The 19,029-nt window shown below is 46.7% G+C and overlaps 1 protein-coding gene across 2 annotated transcripts in view; it reads right to left on the reverse strand.

The window, feature by feature from the left end:
• The window catches only part of PTPRT (protein tyrosine phosphatase receptor type T), a 1,098,787-nt gene that overhangs the window by 749,692 nt on the left and 330,066 nt on the right, over nt 1–19,029 (reverse strand). The window lies entirely within an intron of this gene.

Consider the following 19,029-nt stretch of genomic DNA (forward strand, 5'->3'; position numbering starts at 1 on the left):
TCTCATTTGTTACCTGGATGGATGGTCCGTTCTATCCTCCCAGGGAAGTGGGAGGGGTAACCGAATACATTTTCCAATAGGGATGCCAGCTTGGGGGTACTCAGCTCCCATTTAAACTGTTAGATGATGAAATGAAAGCACAGATAAGAAGCTAGTCTGTTGACAAGGGCCCGTCATATTGAGTCCTTGCCCCTTTCTGTGCACTTCTAATCAGGGAGCCCAGGCTGATCTAGCCAGGCTGGGACTGGAGTCTGTGAAGCTGGAGACAGAAGAGGCGATGTCTTCTCTGAGATCAGGGAAACCCAATGAAGATGAGATCCCTGCACTATAAGGTCACCATGACCTTGAAGCTCCATTCTCATGGGAAAGTTGGGCTCAAACCAATGGGCCAGTGGCCTTGACCAGTGACCACTCATGGAGGAGAAAATGAGAAGGGATGAAATTCAAAGCTAATCATGCCCCTTCTTTGATCTGTGATTCTGCCCTTTGCTGTGGAGGGCATGGACCTCCCTGGCAGGGAACTCCAGGTCCAGCGTGGATGGGTGCCAGCCTTCCTCTGCCACTTCCTCACTGAGGTGGTGGCCAGTGTTGGCTGCCTGCCCAGCATCCATTCTCCTCCTCACCCTTCCTAGTGGCAGCTTTCGGAGACCCTGTTTTGGGGGAGAGGGGAGCCTGGGCCTTGGGCTGGACTGAAGGTACTTGTGGCTCTCACACCTCTGGCCCCCGGGATGGGTCCAGGACATGGGCCTGTGTATCCTGTGTCCCACTGCACAGCACAGGCTCCTCTAAGTGTCTGCATCCCCCACCTGAACTGTGGGCCCCTCTGAGACCAGAGCCAGGCTTGATTCCTCCTGTGCTCCCCCAGGCCCAGAACACAGGAGGGATTTGTCCGGCAGGAGGAGGCCTGGGCACCGGGAGGTGCTCCCTCCTGCCTGCCTGCTGGACGCATATGCTTCACACAGCCTCCCCAGCCCCATCGGCCCTCCCCACCTCAGGCAGGATGCTAATCCCTGGCTCTCTTTAATCCCGGAGTGAAAGGCCAGCTCGTTGTCACTGTGAAGCTCAACTACTGACTCTGCGTTCATTCTCTTAAAAAAACAAACCAACAACAACCACAAACAAAAAACCACCCTTCATAGGATCTGGCTCTCAGGCAAACTGGAGGGGAAAAAGCCTTTAATTAAAAGAAAGTAAAGTACACATTTCAAGCACATAGAGAAACATGGCCCTTTAAGCCAGGATAAAATCCTACCAAGCTCGGATCACCCACCAAAAGTGACGATTAAGAAAAAAGGGCTTTTATAAAGGTGGCTGGAGAAATCGTAGCAGGGGACTTAGAAAGCGCTTCCTGTGACCAGACACAGTTCTACACGCATTACAGAAGAGGGAGAGCAGCTGTTTACCCTGGTGGCTGAAAGCTGAGGAGAGAGAAGAGGAAGTCAGGGTTAAGAAGAACGACCCCAGGAATCCTGTGACAGGTGTGCCAAGGTGTCTCAAGGGTCAGGTGGGAGCCAAGCTCAGACTCCCCTGCGCTCAGTGACTACAGGGCACTGGACACCTTGCCCCGGGTCCTGGAAGAGCAAGAACTCTAGGCTGTGCTTATCAGACATAGCTTCGCGTTCAATCACCTGGGGAGCTCTAAAAGCCCTTAGGCCTGGTCTCGCCCCCAGAGATTCTAATGAAATTGGACTGGGGTGTAGCCTGGGCATGAGGGCTTTTTAAAAGAGTACCAAAGGTCCGAATGTCAGCCAACGTTGAAAACCATTGCCTGGTGATGTACATGGGTTTATTGGTTTCCTAGGGCTGCCGTAAGAAAGCACTGCAAACTGGGAAACTGACAATGGCAGAAATTTACCAGCTTATAGTTCTGGGTGGGTAGAAGTCTAAAATCAAGGCGTGGGCAGAGCTGTGCCCCCGCTAACCTGTGGGAGAATCCTTGCTTGCCTCTTCCTAACTGCTGGTTGCTTTGCGGGCTATCTTTGGCGTTCCCTGGCTTACAGCTGTGTAACCCCACCTCTGCCTCATCGTCCCATGGTGTTCTCCCTGTGTGTCTGTGTCTTCTCATGGTCACCTTCTAATTAGGACACCAGTCATACTGGATTAAGGCCCACCTACACCAGTGTGACTCAATTACACCTGCAAGGATCCTATTTCCAAATAAAGTCACATTCTGAGTACCGGGGGCCAGGAATTCAACATATCTGGGTTTTTTTGTGGGGGGGGGGGCACAACTCAACCCACAATGATGGGTATAGGTCCCAGCTCCTGTAGCCTCCTCCGCTCTGGTTTGTGGACTCTGCCTGCCCGTTGTCTGAACTCCATGCTCACAGCAGGCTGATGATTAGAGCCCCAGTCCCCTCACATATCTGGGGTCTCCCCAGTGGCTTTCCTATTCATCGAGCTTCTGTCTTTCTCTTTAATGGCCATGGAGGTGTCTGTGCTACTTGACCAAAGTCTTTGCCCTGGGTCAGTTTGCCCTTGGCTTCTGAGTCCTCAACCCCAGGCTGCTCAGCAAGCTATTAACAGCTGCTAAGCTCCCCAGGCCCACTCTCCATGAGAGGTATACTGTACCCTGCCCACCCCCCATCCTACTGCTTGCCAGGGCCTAACACCAAAGCAGACATCCCCTCATGTGGGGACCTGGCACCTGCTTCCTGTTGAGGAACATCATAGCTCAGAGGAGGAACCTCAGCATGCTACAGAAACCACGTCCATTCTAATCATCACCGTAATCTTTTTTTTTTTTAATTCTAGTTCAATTCCCCATCTCCTGGCACAAATCACTGTTACAAGACCAACTCTTAAGAAAAATCCTCAGAATCAGAAAACTCCCGTATTCTCCAACAGCAGCCTGGTCTCAGGAAAGGCAGCCAGACATGGACTCAAAGGTCTCCCTCCTCATGTCAGAAGTGGTTTCCACGGAGGCTGCACTGAGAATATTTCCAAAACTCCAGAAGACAAGCCAAAAAGAAAAGGGCCCAGTGTCTGCGAAACACAAGCTGCCCCTATCAGAGAGCTGAGCAGCTAAGCCCTATGAGGCCAAGGTTAGGAAAGCCCAACTAGCCCAGCCTCATGTGACAGTGGAGAATGGAATTCACTTCCTGGACCTCAAATTCTCCACCTACCAAATAAGCATGTGGATTACATTCCCTCCAAAGGAGTTTCCAGCTTAAAAACTCCACGATTAAGGGATTCTTCCTGTGTGAGATAAACTTTGGTTCCCTAAAGAGATCTGGAAAATAAACTGCCGCTATTGATAGCTTCCAACAAGCAGTCACGGGTAGGAGGTAAATAAGCATTACACAGCGCACACTGCGCACCCCACACTGCTTCCGTGTGCTGACGGAATCCCGAGACCAGCGTGGCTCTGCAGTCACCTGGGGGACTCTGCTCCTCCGACCTCCCCCTTCCCCGAGACTGGCCACTCCCACATGGCCTCTGCTGGAGCAGCTGCCATGAGCAGGGACCTGTCAGAAATCAACCCAAGGAATTACTTCTTTCTGGAAGCAGAAACTCCAGAACTGGAGGTAATTCAGACAAATGTGGCAGATGGTAGCATCTCAAGTTGTCATTTCTGCAAAGAAAGCTGGCAAGGGTGACAACCTCTGGTGGCCTCGATCCAAAGATGAGGAATACAGAGGATGCAACAGGTGGAACGGGTACGTATTAGCGGGAGGAGATGGATTGAGGGGAGGGGGCTCCCTGAGATGTATAGAGAAAGGGAGCCATGCCCGTGGTGGCAGCTTTGGTTTCTACAAGGGGAGTGAGCATGTGGGGCTCCTGAATTGGACTAAGGGTATCTCTGGATTATTCTGGATAGCACATTCTTTTTTTTTTTTTTTTTTGGTGGTACGCGGGCCTCTCACTGTTGTGGCCTCTCCCATTGCGGAGCACAGGTTCCGGACACGCAGGCTCAGCAGCCATGGCTCACGGGCCCAGCCGCTCCGCGGCATGTGGGATCTTCCCGGACCGGGGCACGAACCCGTGTCCCCTGCATCGGCAGGCGGACCCTCAACCACTGCGCCACCAGGGAAGCCCTGGATGTCACATTCTTATCAGAATGAAGTAAGGGGGGAGGACTAGGCCACACCCCATCACGTTACAGTGACCTCAGAGAGTTCATCTCCTTTCTTAGGCAGAAAATTCTGTAACTGGCCAGGGGGAAAAAAAAAAGAAAAAGAAAAACATGTGTGAGTTGTACGTGAGTATAAAAATCTTAGAAACTCAGCCAAGAAGACTGCAAGATCGATCACGTGAATAAAAGTCATCAGAACAATACAGAAGATAATGAAGAACTTTAAAATGAAACAGTCAAGTGAAATATACACATGGGGGACAACATTTATGCAGATGAGCGTAAGAGAGGGGACAGCCTTTGTCTGCGTGCCAACTATGTACCAGGCACTCAGTGCTGGGTACCTTAAATTCATGATTTCACTTCACTCTCTTAAAAAAACATAGGATGAAGCTCTGGCAGTTATAGTAGCAGTTATAATAGGGAACACACTAGTAGGGATAGTATTTTTAAACATTTTTTGCGATGAAAAAATAACATAGGTTCATGGTAGGAAGTCTCTAAAATTCAAAAAGCATGAAGAAGAAAATGAGAACTCATAAACTCATCTTCACAGATGAGCCAGCGCCCCAACCACCAGAGTGTCTCATTTTACCATCTGAATTGGGAAGTCCTTCCTACAAGATGATTTCTAGGTGTATAGAATGTCCCCAGGACTACTGATTTCAGAAATGCCACGGGTTCATTTTTTTTCCTGGTGGTCCGGAACATTCTTTGTCAGAAAACCAACTTGGTTACCTACAGTGGCAGAAGGCCCCCTGGTTGGAACCTCTCAAGGGCATTCATGCTGACCATTTACTTCTATGACAACAATTATGTAAGGGCTGCTACACTTCCCTTCCTACCCTCTGTGCTCTCTCCCAATTCACCAAAACACTCTGTCCTTGGGTACCTCCAACAGAACCAGAGCTAGCTTAATACTGCTCTGACATTCATTCCTTCGTTCACTCGTTCGTCCATCCATCCATCCATCACTGTGAACGCTTACTTTGGGTCAGACCGCATTTTAAGAGATAGGATTCTGGGATCTGAAAAGCTGTCTACTTTGGAGGGATCCCTTGGTCTCTGCCCGTCCATCCATGACTCTCCATTCAGCCTCCCTGTCCAGGCACTTTCTCTCAGTATCTTCTGCTAGTGTTGAGTTTGGGGTCTCTGACATCCAGCCTTCTGGGAGTAGGTTGATGCTTTGCTTGACGTTGGACCATCACATTAAGCTCCCATCCCCTGTTAATACACAGGTGAGGATAGAGATATCCCATGAGGGAGAGGTGCTGCCTAATGACAAAGGGCCTGGATACTGCTCAGCAAGGAACCCACCTCTCCCTTGCCTGAGAACGTGAATGTTCTCCAGATCATCACAGCAGTCTAACAAGTGCCTTATTCTAAGATGCATGTAATTTCTATTTGGTCTGTCCCTGCCTCCACCCCGCCAACCACTATAGTGGAAAGAGGTCCAGCTTACAGAGAGTGCGAAGGGTTAACCTGCTGTGTGGCGCTGACCAAGTCACCTCCCCTTCTGGGTGGCAGTTACTTCATCTGTAAAATGGGATGATGGTACTGGTGATTTTCCAAGGTCATCCTTTCCACGTCTGAGGGGCTTATTATTTTATTTAAATCTGTTTACTATCTTATGATAAATCAAAGAGCAAACGTGCCTGTGTGTGTGTCCATGTGGCCTGTGAAAAATCTGACTCTGGGTTCCTGCTGAATACTTACTAGATCACCTTAACAAGTAATCCCAGGGCTTCCCTGGCGGCGCAGTGCTTGAGAGTCCGCTTGCCGATGCAGGGGACGCGGGTTCGTGCCCCGGTCCGGGAAGATCCCACATGCCGCGGAGTGGCTGGACCCATGAGCCATGGCCACTGAGCCTGCGCGTCCGGAGCCTGTGCTCCACGACGGGGGAGGCCACAACAGTGAGAGGCCCGCGTACCACAAAAAAAAAAAAAAAAGTAATCCCAGACTCTCCTTGTAGAGAACAAACGGTCTCTGCAGTGAGTGTGAAGGGAGGTGCACCTTCACAGACCACACAACCCATGTGCTACGTGGGAATGTACCTGGGCGAAGGGCACGTCAGGATGCTACCAGGTTACAGCCTGGATGCAGGAATCCAAGGCAAGCGCCGACAGAGCTCTGCAGTCTGGTCTGGGGAAACGAAGAAGTATTGAGCACATGCTCAAGGGCAGGCCAGATTATCCCAGAACATCTCGGGAAATCAGAGATATCCGCAAGCCACTGGGAAATGAGGACTGAGAAGAACGGGGCCGAAGAAGAATCAAACCTCCAGCTGGACCAGGCCTCAGGGTGCCCCCAAAGAGAACACAAAATCCCTGCCCTCAGTCATGAGACAGCCATGCCTGCTGAGTCCAGAGGGTGTCCAGAGAAAGACAGACTTCTTTGGGGTCTGCAGAGGAGCTGACCAGCCTGCAGCACCCAGGGATGGAGCCCGACCTCTGAAGGAGTTAACACCTTCCCATCACCCCCAGGCACGCCAAGCCTGCACGTGTCACCCGGAACCCTGGACGCCCACTTGTTTCTCCCACTTCTGATAAGGTCACCTACCGTGCTTTATAATGCAAAAATAACATTCCTGCTTCCAATGCAAATTATGTCTGAACCGTCCACCCTTCCCTGCCTTATGCAGAAAGTAGCTCCGCAGGGGAGAGGAGGGCCAGGCTGCAGCTACAAGGCTTATTAAGACACCTAATGAAACACCTTGTGGTGGCTGCCCCCTCTGAGGACAGATCAGCAAAATGCATCACAGAAGCAGATGCCAGGCTTGAGGCAATTGCTTCCAAAGCACAAAAGTCATGCAGGGAGGCACTGGGGCGGGCGTCATCCTCACCAGGTGTTCCCCTGCTCTGTGATACTCCTCTCCCCTCTTCACAGTCAAGAAAACCACAGTAACTGCCGCAAATCTCTTGGCCTCTAGGGGCGCAAGAGGCATCACCGTTGCTTAATATGAAGTTGGCACTAAAGCTACTGACATTTGTTGAGCCTCAGATGCTCAAATGAAGAAGGGATAAAGTTTGAGCTTAGCTAAAGGGGTTAAAAGTTAAGGCCTCTGGGAAATGACCTCTTTAGGGCTCCCCTGGCCTGTCCCTTAGGAGCTCTGAGCCCCCACGTGGCTAGATCGATCCTACCCTCTGCAGCGGTGAGCCCTGGAGAGTCAAGATAAGGATATGGATCTGGAGACAAGTTCCAGAAAGGCTACACTGCCTGCTTTTTCCTTTATTTCTTTTTTTCTCCTGTGTCTTAGGCTTGCTTGGAAAACTGACAATGGAACTAAGTACTCTCGTGTAGAAATGACAGATACGAACAGCCTGGACGTAAGCTTTGTCCCTACTCCTTACAAACCCTGTGATTCTAGGAAAAATGACCAGACCATTCTACACCTGAGTTTTCTCACTTTAAAAATGAGGACAATGGTAATAATGATGTCTATCTCCTTCAGCTTTTGGGAAGATCAAATTAGATAATGCATAGGTATCAATCAGGGTCACACTTGGAGAATTCACAAGAGTTAATAAAGGCACTATTTACAAAGGTATGAGCAGGGCAGGAACAAGCGCCAAGTGCAGCAGAGCTGTCATCACCCCTCGGAACAGGAGGGATTAGGGAAGGGAATCCAGCAAGAGGGACGGAAAGAAAGAAAAGGTCATTTGAGTGGAGCAGTGACCTTCAGTCAAGAGCCACGGCTGGCCTCAGGTAATTTTACAGGGAGGTGTCCAGAGAATAAATACCCTGACCATACTCTCCTCTCTCCTTCTTCCCAATCTCTGGCCATACAGAGGAAGCCAGAGGACATCGGTGGGGTCCCCACAGGTCAGCCTTGCAGGGCAGTGAGCAGGGTGGAGAAAGGAAGAGAATGGATAAGAGGGTCACAAGGAGGACGGCAGCACAGCACATGACGTGCTCAAGAAATAAGCACTCAATACCCATGAGATGTTGTCCTACCCATTACCATCGCTGGGGTTACAAGGGCCCAGCCCTGGTCATCAGAAGACTAAATGGGAATTTAGAGCCCAATGCCCTAGTCCTCAACATCTCTCGCAGGCCCACAGCCACTGTTGCTGGGTGAACTGCCCCTCCAGCTCCTCCTCCCTGGACCTACCAATTTGACCTACCAAGGTCACCTTAAGGATGACGAAGCTTTGGAGACAGTGACTCGGGGCAGCAGCAGGGGATATTTCCATCCTCATATTTGAAAACAGGGGTTCTTCTGACAGCCAAGACAGCTCTAGCCTTTCACTGAGTCCTTGGAACTTGCAAATAAAAGAAGTCCATTCTTCCAAGAGTCTCACCTTCTCTTAAATCACAACCAGCTCCCTTCTAAGTCTTCCCCACTTGCTCTAGGTCTGAATTCAGAGCTCTGCAAAACAGTGAAACTCTCTCTTCTATAAAAGAGCTCCTTGGAGTGACAAGAGAATAAATCAAATCAATTAATCCAACATTTACAGAGAGTCAGGCAGGTGCTGCTTCTGGGGAGCCATGAAACAGATCAGACACGTCTGCAGGCACGGTCAATGGTTCCTCTTTTCCAAGAAGACCATCTTGGAACCCTTTCCCCACCTGTCCCTAGGTGAGTCCAAACCGGGAGAGGTACATTCTCCAAGGCTGGATGGAGTAGTGGGCACAGCATCAACCGTGGGGCCACAATACCCTTGATCTGAACCCCAGCTCCATTACTTACTCTTCATATAACCTTAGGCAAGTCTCTCGGCCTCCCTGAACCGTGTTTTCCTCGTCCGACTTTCTCGGGGAATAATCCCTAACACACGGGATCACTCTGAGGATTCAATGAGATGATGTGTGAATCTGCTAGAACAGCACGGAGCCCACAGTAGGTCCTCAAGCAATGTTAAATCCTCAGCCCTACACGTAGGTCCAGGTCTCCAGGTGCCTGAGCTAGTGTTTCCCATGTCTTCCCTTGAAATCTCAGACTCAGAGCTGGTGAATGCTGCTTTTGTTTCCTGCAACTTGGGCTGTTTTCACCTTGTCTCACTTCTTTCTGGGTCTAAGTTTCATCATCTACAAAGCTGGAGGGATGCGGGTTATTCAATGGACTAGACAAGTGGTTCTCAGCCTTCCCTACGGGTACATGTCTCTCTGGACCACATGCTTAGAAAGATGTGTCTGCTACATAAACGAAATTTCTGAAGTAAAAATTACCTCTTCCTCCGTTTTCCCTTTTCTATTCTTTTTTGGCCATGCTGCGGGGCATGCAGGATCTTAGTTCCCCTACAGGGGATCAAACCCGTGCCCCCTGCAGTGGAAGTGCAGAGTCTTAACCACGGGACCACCAGGGGATTTGGCTTCCATTGTCTCTTAATCAAAGAAACGCATAACTGCCTCCTCAGAAATCCTGAGCAGTGTGAGATCACCAGCTTTGTTCAATGGGTTAATTCCACTGGAACCCTAACCCAAGGAACTTGAGATTTCTTTGAACCGGTGTAGCTTAAGTGCATTATCACACAAGCATCTTGAAACATTAAAAGTGGTTCAAGGACCACCACTTCTCCTTCCCAGATACCCAGGTCCTCAAGTTGAAGAACCCTGGACTAGTCAATTCCTAAGAACTCTATCACTGTAAGATCCTAGTTGGAGTAAGGAAGGAAGATCGGCCCCATCTGAAAAGGCATTTGCTAACATGGAACAGCCTGTGGCTCACTGGGCAGAGGCTGGACCCACATGGATGGACGGATGGTGTTTCTGTTAGGAGGCTGAGTGCTTCTGTCCACTGCTGTGAATTCATCTTCCCGAGGCAAACCTTTTGGCACCCCCCTGACAGTAGGAAGTCAAAGTCCTTTACGTTCAATTGCTACATACCCACTGCCTTGTGGTGGTGTCACCCCAAAGGCACCCAAACTTACATATTCCGTCGTGAGGCCATGGGCTGTAGGTTTAATCCCACAGCCTATGGCCTGGTCCTTATTCCCATGTGGCAGGGAGGATGCTCAGAGTCTGCATCTGCAAAGCTGTGCTCCGGGAGCTCACCTCCAAGCATCCCCTCCTGCCCATGCAGAGTGATATGAGATCAGATGTCCTTACAGAGCAGCCCTGGGTCCAATCTACCTCCCAGCTCCCTTTCTTTTCATCACATGGAAAGCTCACAGCTGGGAAAGAACCAGCTGACTATTATTCAGGTCTCATTCCCCACAAGTGCCTCCACTCTTTGGTCCTCATCAGAGCCCTCAGTAGCTGGCTCGCCGCTAAGTCAGACTTGGAAAGCACTGTTTTTCCTGCCACTTCCTTAGATTTGCACTTAATTACAGCTGATCCTTCTTGTCGGCCATTCTCCACGATTGCAAGCATCCCAGTTACTAGTCTTCTAATGCCCTTATCCACTCATTGGACTTGAACATTTTGTTCTTGTCTTACATCTTCTGTTGCCTGCGCAGCTTAAGAAGTCCTTGAGTTGTCGTCCCCTGCCTGTTATGTTGCATAACAAACAGCATTCTGGCCAGTGTGGGGTTGAGAATGACTGCATGATTTACTATTTTCTACTGACAGTATCTAAAGATACAGCAAGAGTCATAAAGTTCCCCTCTGCTGTTAGAAGACTTTCTGCTTTCACCAATATCTGATTTCTATTATTCTGACCTAACTCTATTAACTTATCTTACTCTCATTAGCACTGCCTTGCATTTCTCCCTTTCTAATCTAATTCTCAAAGATCCATTATGTAGAGGTACCTATACTTGTAATAACTCCCTGCCTGCCTGGGGAATCCCTTTCATTCTCAAAAGTGTCCCTGTTAGGACAACAATATATATCGTCACCCAACCATAGAGAACAGATGCTTTCTGTTGATCTGCCATTGCTTCTACTCAAGTTCCTGCTGTCCACGTGACAAAGCAGGGGTCAGCAAATATTTTCCATAAAGAGCCAGACTAAAAATACTTCCAGTTTTGGAGACCACACTGTCGCTGCTGCAACTACTCAACTCTGCCGCTGCATCGCAAAAGCCGCCATAAACCATATGTAAATGAACGGATATGGCTGTTTCAGTAGACTATCTACAAAAACAGGTTTTCTTTCTAAAATCAGACTTGCCCTGTGGGCTTTCATTTGCCAACTGCTGTGACAGAAGAAAATGGTATTTAATTTGTATTATTTGATAGTGAGATCGCTATTTTCCTCCACTCTATGAAGACCGTGGGAGGTACAGGTTGGGGCAGGATTGTGGGAAGATGATGAGTTTGGTGGTGCACTTGTTAAACTGGAGAAACCAATCAGATAACCAAATGAACGTGTCATGTTGGCAGCTGGATATACCAAGCTAGAGTTTGAGAAAGGCCTTTGCTGGAGATAAAAAACTGGGAGTCATCAGCCTTCAGACGGGCTTTAAGCCGCGGACCTGGGTAAGATCACTGAAATAAGTCTATGTAGCTAGAGAAAAGAGAACATCACTCTAAGAGGGTCACTACACTCTAAGAGGACCTGGAAGCAGCAAAGGAGAATAAGCAAAATCAACATGGTGGGAGGACGACTAAGAGAGTGTGGTGATTGAGAAGCCAAACAATGAACGAGTTTCAAGAAGAGAGGGACCAACTGGACTTGTAACCGAGCAGGACGTTATGAGGCCTTCCCAGAAGAGACCCCACCCATGTCCTCCGCCTGCCTTTTGTCTGTAGAAAAACTTTAGTCAAAGAATAAATTTAATCAGAGAAGTGTAAAACATACAGAAAGAAAAGCAAAGAGTCAAGCAAGACAAAAATACTTTAGTCATTAAACGAAGTCAGGGACCTTTAGTTCTTCAAGGGCTACAGATAATATTCTGAGCTGTGTCCTTTGAGCTGTTTTGCAGATACTGAAACCCACACCAGGCGTTAGAAGTTAACTGTATGCTGCCCACAAGCACGGAGACCCCAGACCTGTTGGAACCAGAAGGTTGATGATGCTGTCTCCCGATTACCTCACCAGCAACCAATCAGAAGAATCTCCATGAGCTGATCGCACCCTGCTCCTTGAACACTGTTAACACTCCTCACTACCCCCACCAGGGTGGGACGCACAGTGTTGAGGGCATGAGCCTGCCGTGGCCCCCTTTGCCCGGCAAAGCAATAAAGCTATTTCTTTCTACTTCACCCAAAACTCTGTCTCCGAGATTTAATCCAGCACCGGTGTACAGAGGCCGGATTTCGGCAACAGACTAAACACCGCTCACAGGTCAAGTACCATGAGAGACACAGTACTTAGCAATATGAAGATCACTGGAGACCACCTTGATGAGAATGGTTCTGGTGGAGTGGTGGCAGCAGAAATGGAGTGAACTTCTGTGACCTCGAGTGACTTAGGCAGAGACCAAGCAGAGACACATTGGAGGTGGTAAGAATAAGAGTTCTCTGAAGGAGGACTACCAAAAAGGGGAATAGAAAAATGGGGTATTTTATTTTTGTTTCTGATATTTTTAACATTCATTTTCACATGAACTATCAATCAGTCATTGCAATTTCTAGCTTTGATTTTGTCCTTTGAAACATCATTCTCACTCTAATATCATGTAACTTTCAAATGTATTATGTTTTCTACATTTAACACATAAGCCATCTATTTTCATATGGGGGCTTGAGCTAATGATCTAACTTTCCCCCTAAATAGCCAAATTTTCCTAGCAGCATTAATTAAATAATCGACTCTTTCTCCTGCTGGTCTGAAATCCACCATTATCACATAATAAATATTTACATACATTCAAATCTTTTTATTATTTTATTTTCTGCTCTGTTCCAATTATATTTCATTTCACCAGCCACTAAACTAAATTGTTGTGGTGTTAAATTATTTTTATAACCCTTTATAACTTTTTACTGTGTAAATCTCCCTTTTGTTTTTAAAACATTATTATGTTTAGCTAGTCTAATGTGTTTAAGCTTCTATATGAAAATGAGAATAATTTTTGTCAAGTTCTAAACAGCAATTCCTTAAGGATTTTGATTGCAATAACATAAATGTGTAATCAGTTTGAAGGAGAACTGACACATTTACATGACTAAACATCTCCATTCAGAAACAAGGTATTTTTCCAAGTATTCAAGTCTTCTTTGATGTGGCTCCACGTTTTAAAGTCTTCATGTAGGTCCTGCATTTTTTAATTATCTTCATTGCAAGTCCTAGGCTTTTAAAAATATTCTGTCCTCTTATGATTAGGATTTTCTTTGTACTATATAGTACAACTCAAAAAATGCTCATCTAAAAATCTTCGTTTTTTAAAAAATGTATTTTGCATTTGGTCCTCAAAACCTCTTGCTAATGCCAATGGGTTTTTCTTTGATGCTCTTGCATACGTTGTTTAGAACACTAACCACGCCTGTTCAGAGGGCCATGTCCTTTGATTTTCAGAGCCACAGCATTTTTTCATTGGTTTGAGGATTCTTCTCCATTGGCTTATTCTGGAGGTCTGTCCTTCACCCATGGATTCCATCCCTACCATGGCCTGCCTACATGCCTCCTCTACTTCACATAACCCCTCATCTGACCTGTCAACATATGTTCTAGCGTTCTTCTGGTTCATGAGGTGTACATGGGATTCATACTAGCTCAACGTGGTTAGATGGAGAAGAAGACTGGGAATTTGGTGGCGCTGGGGAAGCCCATTGGAAAGACTGAGTCTCCCAGGTAGTGGACACAAGTCCAAACTAACTGACCAGGAGAATATGACAAATGCAGATTCCACCCAGCCTGCCAGGATACTTTAGGAGTCAAAGCTGGTGGTAGAGCTGGACAGCAGAGGTTCAAGTCAAGGATCAGGAGACAGGGATGCTGAGAACTAGATCCTGGATGATGGAGGAACCAGCCACAGATTTGTGCGCTTCAGGATGACCACAAAGGAATTTAAATCTCAAGCATCCTTTGGTCTGAAATAGCAAGATGAATTCAACATTAACAATGCTTCCTGCCTCATGTGTCTCAGCCCTGAGTTTTTTTGGTCAGATCCAGGAACCAAAGTCTTAGCCAAGGAAAGTGAGGCATAAGCCTCATAAAAAGACCTGGAAGAAAAGAGTTTTGCACTAAGGGAGACTGCAGTTCAAGTTAACCCAAGAATGGGTGCCTGCCAGGAATGGGCCAGCAGGCTGATTTCAGCCCCCACCGTCTTGAGGAATGGGCTCCTAAAATACAACTAAGGTGAGTCATATAGCCCAGAAGACTGGACCTGTGACAGTAAATCTAGACAGGACTAGGCAGAACAATAGGATGATTCTATACCTCCTAGTCTCAATCATGTACATGTCCAGACAAGTGAAAACAAATCCTTTGCAGTCAAATCAAACCACAGGGAGCAGAACTGGGGAGGCGTGCTGTCCCATCACCGCTCACAATTCCTTTAGCACAGCGTAATTTGGAATCCCTTATACCTAAACAGTGTTTGTCTGGAGATGCAATGATGACATTCCATCTTCCCTTGTGTAAGTATATCTATCTGTTTCCTTTCCTTCATTCACACATTCATTCATCCATCTGGCAAATACTTATCAAGCCTACTCTCTCAGGTACCTTGCTAGGTAGTGAGAATACAGACAGGAATGAGACAGACTGATCCTGGAGGCACTTAGTCTATTCACACATGGTTGAAGAAAGCCAAGACTCAGCAACCCTGAACAACTGGACAAAGAAAACAAACGAGGCAGGTACAACCAGGGTTGAATCAAGGACTACCTAACCTTTCTGCACCTGCTACCCCTCAGAATTCATACCATGAAGCTTGCCTAGGCACAAAGTGATGGAAGGGACAGAGAAAACTCTTCCTAACACTACCATCTGACATGTGCCTTGCACCCATCACATGGCACCTTGAATCAATGGAACAGACCTGCCAGAAGGGATGATCCCACCTTTGCTTCACCTCTCCCCTTCCTCACGGCCCCACAGATAGAGACTCATGAGGATACCTTGCTGCTTAGGAAGCAACCTGGTAGTTAAAACAATCACTGGGGGAAAGTTTCTGAAATCTCTAAGCACTGCTCATTAGCAGAAACCTTGGAGAGGTCTGATAAAGTTCAGAGCTCACCTCCAGACCTGCCTGCTCCCTCTCCGCCCACAGCAGGAGCTGTGCAAGGGATCACCTTCCTTACAAGGAAGCAAAGTAAATTAGATCATTCATACCAGTACCAACAACAGCAAGAGCACCATTAAAAGAATTATGATCTTGAAATGAAAACAAGGAAATTATCTTCTGAAAAGACGAATCCCACTGCCCAGCTAAAAAGGCACTCACCACTGAGACCACATGTGGCAACCTGATAGAAACACTTGGGGTAGAGGGCTAGCAGAAGCCCTGCTGTCTCTTCTGGCAACATGGAACTGGGTCTTTTGTTTGGTGCTCTTCTACTCTTATGGAAACACATATCTGATAATGTACTTGACACATAAATAGGCCATTTCAGTGAATACGGTCATTGAAAACCCTTTCCAGTAAGAGTATGTCATACTGGCTGTGCAAGTGTGTATTCATAATCACACAGCATGGCAGAGTAGAAAGAATGCCAGGTCTTCCAGTAAATATGGTGTCTTGAATACCACTTCACAGAACTTCCGTGTCCAAAGTTGGCTGAAATGAACCAGAAAGAAGTGAAAAGAACAAAGAATATACTATGAATGCTGACACACAGAAGGAGTTCTAACTTCATGCCATAGATTTTAAGTGTCATCTGTGTCCAAAATGAAAGGAGAAGGATTCATGCCCATCTTCCCCTTCCTAATGGAACAGTGTTGTTGGAGGGGAAAAGTGCTGGATATACAGAAAACCTCAATGACGCTCCCAATCTGAAGGGAACACATTGGAAAGTATTGCCAAACCACGGGATAGATATAAACCATCCCTATTGGAGTTTATTTTCCCCACTATGGACTTACATCCTTCCTCAAATCCCACCTGAGAACTACATGCCAGGCAGAAAGCAGTTACCTCATACAAGGTCTCAAATGGGCCAAATAAAAAAAAAAAAGACCTAGAAAAAAAACACAAAAGTTCATGAAATAGAAAGACCTCTCATGAAAGCAGTAGACTCAAAATCAAATAGAAGCTTCTAGGGACACCCCTCCACCTCCAGGAACAGGACCTATTGCTGACTCAGCAGAGTTGGACCTCATGTAAGACTTTGCATAAACTAAGGGACAAAGACTAGAGACAAGGCTCCCAATGGCTTTTCCAAGTCCCCATTACTTTCCTTTCCCATAAGGGGTGGAGTCAAACTATGCCCAAATAAACAGGGAAAGTAGGAAAAAAAAAAAAAAATGCAGCATTCCCAGTGTGGATCAAATAACACCGTCATGTAACTGGCCCCATTTCAATATATAGTCAAGTAGAGGGGGGGAAAAAATCACAGCAAAAGGGACTTCCCTGGTGGCACAGTAGTTAAGAGTCCGCCTGCCAATGTAGGGGACATGGGTTCGAGCCCTCGTCCTGGAGGATCCCACATGCCACGGAGCAACTAAGCCCCGTGCACCACAACTACTGAAACTGTGCTCTAGAGACCGCGAGCTACAACTACTGAAGCCCTCGCACCACAACTACCGAAGCCCGCGCGCCTAGAGCCCGTGCTCCGCAACAAGAGAAGCCACTACAGTGAGAAGCCTGCGCACTGCAACGAAGAGTAGGGCCCGCTCTCCACAACTAGAGAAAGCCCGTGCACAGCAACGAATAAACAACACAGCCAAAAATAAATAAATAAAAAATAAATTAATTTTAAAAAAAACAGCGTAAGACCTCAACAAACATTCTGTCCCCCCCAAAGGTGGGTTAGACATACACAGATAGTTTAAAAAAAAAAAAAAAGGCTGACTCTAGAAGAAGAGGTACTCCAGGAAACATAGACAACTGCTTCAGAATTCCAGGAAAATTAAAGAGACTATGAACTCTCTGAGACAAGCAATTAAAAGGTGGGAGGACATGACAGTTGTGTCAGGACCGGGACTGCATCAGCTCTGCACAGCCTCCCAGGTCTGCATGTTTGGGAGGGGACTGTCCCCCTTCGGCATCAGATCTGCAGTTGCTGAATATGTGCTGGCAAAGTGTATGAAAAATGTACACACTACCAGGGCTGGAAGGACACTCATCTGGTCCCAGGCAATGACAGGACAGTGAAACAAAGGTCATGTATTTAGTAAGTGTTAGAGCAACTTAGAACCCAACTATCCCCATATAAACAGGATAGAAGAGAGGGAGAGAAGGAGGGGAGAAGAGAGGGAGAGAGAATGGAAGACTGAAGGAGCAGCTGGGGTGTCATGGAATGAGCACTGAACTAGTAGACAGAACACCCACAGTGGATCAAGTCTGAGTACCTGTTTTCAGTTCTTTGGGGTATGTGCCTAGACTTGGAATCCCTGGGTCATATGAGTAACACTACATTTAACTTCTTGAGGAACTGCCAAACTCTCTGCTACAGAAGCTGCACCACTTTGCATTCCCATTAGCTATGAACAGGGTTCCAGTTTCCCAGCTCTCCCACTTTCTATACGGAGTAACTGGATAATTCATGTCCTTTCTCTGGGTCTCAATTAACATCTCCAAAGAGCAGGGATGCCACTTCTGCCTATGGTGTTTTACATTCACACCTGCTTTCTTTTAAACAATTCTGACTTTCCACTGCCCACACCTCATTCCAAGAATTCCCTGACGGGGTGATATGGCTCTGCTCCTTCTTGGAGCTGGAATTATCTTAATGAACGTTCCCAAGTTATAATAATGCACTTCAACTTCCATCCATGTCTCTCGGTGTATTTTTCTTTCTCTTGTCTTTTAACCTTTTTGCAAGCAACATCTTGTTCTGTCTGTTGGCTGTCAGCTTTTCTCTCCAAGCTTTCGCAGAGTTGCCAGATTCTTGGCTATTTCTCCACCCTCAGCTCATAACTATTTTTCCCTCGAGCTCAGCGAATGCTAAGTGGTCTCTGTGAAATCCTATTAGGATAATCTCTCCCTGTCCGTGTCTCCTCTCAGCTGGGCTGCCTCTGGAAACCTCAGCCATCTTCCATCCCACAGCCTGCACATTGTAGGCTAGCTCCTGAGCCACCCAACATCATACTTATTCACAAATGTGGTTACAGGGCTCTGAATCTGTGGATACCTGTATCCCACAAGCAAAGGTTAAACTCACTGGAGGCCGGCTCAGATGCCATCTGCTGCAGGAAGCTCTTCCTGTTCACCTGGGCTGCCCCCTCTTCCTCCAGAACCCCAGGAACCAGAAACCTGTCCCTTCTCTGTACTTTTTCCGTTTATGTTTATCATCTCTCCATCTTATCAGACTGTAGGCTTCATGAAGGCAGGAGCTGGAGTATCTTGCCCACAGTGGTACCCACAATGCCTGACATATTGTAGGCCCTGTGCTCTAGAGACCGCGAGCTTCCCATCTAGGAATGATATCTATCTATCTATCTATCTATCTATCTATCTATTTTCTCAGTTTTGCTTTATAGCTTCCTTCTAAAGATCCTTCATATTTCCTCTGCCTTTTGTATTTTGGTCTTTTTGACAGAGTTAATCCTTTTATATGTTTCAAACCAGTTATTGTTAATATTTAGGAAATTGTTGATTTTGTATATTTATTTCCTACCTAGTCACCTTACTGGACTTTTAATGGGTTCTAACAGTTTTCCACTTATTTCTCTTGGGTTTTTGGTAGTTAATAATATCCTCTGCAAATAATAACTTAATTTCTTTTTTTTAACATCTTTATTGGAGTATAATTGTTTTACAATATTGTGTTAGTTTCTGCTGTATAACTAAGTGAATCAGCTATCTGTATACATATATACAATGGAATATTACTCAGCCATAAAAAGAAACAAAATTGAGTTATTTGTAGTGAGGTGAATGGACCTAGAGTCTGTCATACAGAGTGAAGTCAGAAAAAGAAAAACAAATGCCGTGTGCTAACACATATATATGGAAACTTTATCTCTTTTTTCCCCATAATTATATTTCCAATTCTGCTACTAGAGATCCCTGAATGAATGTT

The sequence above is a fragment of the Tursiops truncatus genome, chromosome 15, assembly GCF_011762595.2.
Source record: "Tursiops truncatus isolate mTurTru1 chromosome 15, mTurTru1.mat.Y, whole genome shotgun sequence".
NCBI lineage: Eukaryota > Metazoa > Chordata > Mammalia > Artiodactyla > Delphinidae > Tursiops > Tursiops truncatus.